Source organism: Mus musculus, chromosome 18 (genome assembly GCF_000001635.26).
Source record: "Mus musculus strain C57BL/6J chromosome 18, GRCm38.p6 C57BL/6J".
Taxonomy (NCBI): domain Eukaryota; kingdom Metazoa; phylum Chordata; class Mammalia; order Rodentia; family Muridae; genus Mus; species Mus musculus.
In genome coordinates this window covers 38378494-38381951 of record NC_000084.6, presented here as the reverse complement: position 1 = coordinate 38381951, position 3458 = coordinate 38378494, and the positions used below count along the sequence as shown (strand labels likewise).

At 49.8% G+C, this 3458-nt stretch overlaps 1 annotated feature.

Moving 5' to 3' along the window:
- Window positions 314-3011: an enhancer, noted in NCBI's record as "VISTA enhancer mm1457". NCBI's record gives its function as "enhancer in: dorsal root ganglion[4/6] | forebrain[6/6] | limb[6/6] | cranial nerve[4/6]" and the evidence as "EXISTENCE:transgenic organism evidence [ECO:0001131][PMID:17130149]".

Genomic DNA, 3458 nt, shown 5'->3' with positions numbered 1-3458 from the left:
ACTTGCCTTTCAACTTCTCTGGGTCCTGCCATTTAATGCATTCTCTTTAGCTTCTCTCCTAATCTTCTCTTCCCTTCCCTTCCCTTCTCTTCTCTTGTATATAAACCATACCCTCCATGAAGGCAGGAGCCTTGACTGTCTCATCACCACTCTGGTCCAGCATTTTGCACTTCATATACTTTGAACAAGCAGAGGAACAAGTGATTGATTGAGTCCATAAAGAAAATGAAATGGAGTCCCTTGGGTGAACACGTGATGTAAGGAAATATGCCCAAGGTAGGTAGGAGTCACCAGGGAGCTACCCCTCTGCACCTGGCCAGATCTGAGACAGGAGTGAAGACCCTGTGATGGCAATGGAAGCCCTGCTTTGCTCTCACCCTGTCATAAACACTACATCCATGAAAGGGCAGAGCTACATCGAGTGCTGATCTCCATCAGCTGCTGCCCACCCAGTTGCCATAGCAACAGACGACAGCTCCAGAGTCCAAATAGGGATGTTTGTATCTCTTGATACTTCTGGCTGAGGAGGAAGGATGTGGGCAGCCCACAGCTGTGTCCTTGCCTAACTTGCTTCTCGCCTGTCCTGGTCACTAAGCAAAGTGCCCTCTCCCATCCCTCCATCGTCATCTCATCGTCATCGTCTTCCTGTGAAACTCCCTAGAATCATCTATGTCAGATTCTTCACCTGTTTCCCACCTCCCGCTGTGACAGGAAAGATGAACAAACTCATGGGCATCCTGTCTAGGACTCTAAATTGGGCAGAACAGAGGCTCTGAAGCTCTCGTGGCTTACAGCTCTTTAGATTGCCTTGAGACTCTAACTACTCTCCTTTCAACTTTTGGGTCTCATGGCCCTTTGGTTACCCCTCTAAAGGATCAAATATGGCTTTCACTTTCCCAAAGCCCTTTTGGTGAAACTGCTGTACTTTGTCAAACTCATGACAGTAGTATTTGCACTCCCTAGGCAGACTGTGAGACAGGCCTCTCTCAGATCTTACAACCTCCCCTCGAAACAAGCATTAGAACTGCATTCTTCTAAGCTAGGCATGGTGATACTTGCTTTCAATCGGAGCACTAGAGAAGAGGCAGGAGGATCACTGTGAGTTGGAGGCCAGCCTGATTTACATAGCAAGCTCCAGGATAGCCAGGGCTGCATAGAGAAAACCTGTCTCACAAAACAACAACAACAACAAAAGAACATAATATTCTATCGTAGGAAAGTGAGGTAGGATCACTCCCAGGCCACAGCCTGGTAATAGGCCAGCTGTGATGGGAGCCCTGCACGCTCATACTCTGAATCCATGAACTGGCCACCACCCTACAGGGAGGTACAAATAGTTCCATGAAACATATTTAACTCTCCATCTCCCGTGCCAGCTGGTTCCTTGGGACTTCACGTGGCTCCCTCCGGGTCACAGTGGCCAGCAGTCGTTGGCTGTGTCCCTGAGCCATCAGCCCTGCACGGATCTGATAGCAACTCACTGCAAGAGAGAACAAAGGAAGCATTTTTAGTCCCTTCTTTAGAAACCTTGACTCCTTGCCGCTGTAGGCGCAGCACCCCGGATTGGCTGTTACCATGGTGACTGGCTGCTGATCTCTTGTCCAATTATGTCAGCCCTGAACTGCGGGGACCTCGGTGCCCATTTCCTGTTCCCCAGTTAAAGCCCACTAGCCCAGCCCCTCTGACCTGCAGGCAGTCCTGAATGCCTGTGCTTTCTAATTACAGCTTCCCCTGCTCTCTGAAACCCCTGTGATCTGCATTGACCTTCCCCTCCCAACAGCACATTTATCATGCCCGGCCCCTGGTTCTTTATCTGTGTCTTAAGAAGCATTGATTATGCATCCAGCCTTGCACTCAGCACACCCACAAACCCCGCTGGGCAGACAGCTTGGACACACACACTTCACACAGCTCACACTCAGTGTCTGGTGTTGAGATGATCCTGAGGCAATCATAAGCCATCATGAACCTTGATCTCTCTCTGGCAGTGAAAGTAAACAGGCACACAAACAAATAAGTGAACAAACATGGACTACAATGAATATGACGAGCGAATAAAGCAGGGGTGGGGGTGGGGGGAGAACGGGGCGGGGGCAGGGTCTGCTGCAGCTGTGTAAAGTAACACGGGGCTCTAAGGAATGGTTGAGAGTAAGGATTTTTTTGTAGATACGAGAGTGTATCCAGAGACATCTGGAAGAGTCCAGAGCCGAGAGAGAAAGTAGTAGACTAAACATGACAGCAAAATGGACTGGGCTACAAGAGGAAAGAGAGAGACAAAGAAGGAGAGAGGAACGAAAAAGAGTGAATAAGAATGAGGACATGAACCGGACGGTGGTGGCTCGCGCCTTTAATCCCAGCACTTGGGAGGCAGAGGCAGGGAATTTCTGAGTTTGAGGCCAGCCTGGTCTACAAAGTGAGTTCCAGGACAGCCAGGGCTACACAGAGAAACCCTGTCTCAGAAAAAAAAAAAAAAGAATGAGGACATGACCGATCCTAGGTGTGGTTGAGGAAAAGGGTTTTATTGTAGATATGAGGAAGAGAACAGCCAGGGGCGGGAGAAGAGAGGGGACCAGGACCCAAGAGCAGAGGACCAAGAGAGGAGCCGAGAACCAAGACCGAAATGACAGATTTATATAGGAAAAAGAAGCTGGAGAGGTGTAGGGTAGGGGGCGGAGGGAGAAGTACTGGGTGGAGCCACAGGTACTGAGGCTTGTCCAAGGTTTCTTTGGGTTCTGACCCAAAAGGGAGTAAGAGAAAAGGAACCAAGAGAGAGCCAAGACCCAAGAGAGCACTTGGCAGAAAAGCAGGGTTATATAGAAGTAAGAAGCTGAGGGGACCCCACGAGCTGGATGCCCCTGAGAAGAGCCAGGATGCCAACCTGGGTTCTGTTAACTGGCCGAGAGAGTCGGGATTTCAGCAAGAACTTCGGTATGCTAATAGGCTCCACAGGCAGTCATTTGTCCCCAGTTTCTTTTAGACCTACCAGGGAGCGGGTAGCAGCTGGGGAATTTAAACCTTTAACAGTACCCCCTATCCCTTTGGCATGGCTTAAAGTGAAGCTGACTTCCTAGGAGTGGCCCCTTGGCCGCCTTTAACCAGCAGGAGTCTTGTCTCTTATTGAATTGCCAGATTGTAGCCGTCAGGATATCTTCTATGGAGGGCACTAGTAGAGAACCCCCGCTGGGGTTTATAGTTTATCTGCCCACACCCGGGGCTGGGGGAGGGGCGGGGAGCGGGTCGGTCTCTTAATCTGTAGTAAAATCGAGCTTCCATTTCAGTCCATTCATAAGTTCTTTTGGGGGGGCGTTGGGTTGTTTTTTTTTTTTTTTTTTTTTTTGAGACAGGGTTTCTCTGTATAGCCCTGGCTGTCCTGGAACTCACTCTGTAGACCAGACTGGCCTCGAACTCAGAAATCCGCCTGCCTCTGCTTCCCAAGTGCTGGGATTAAAGGCGTGCGC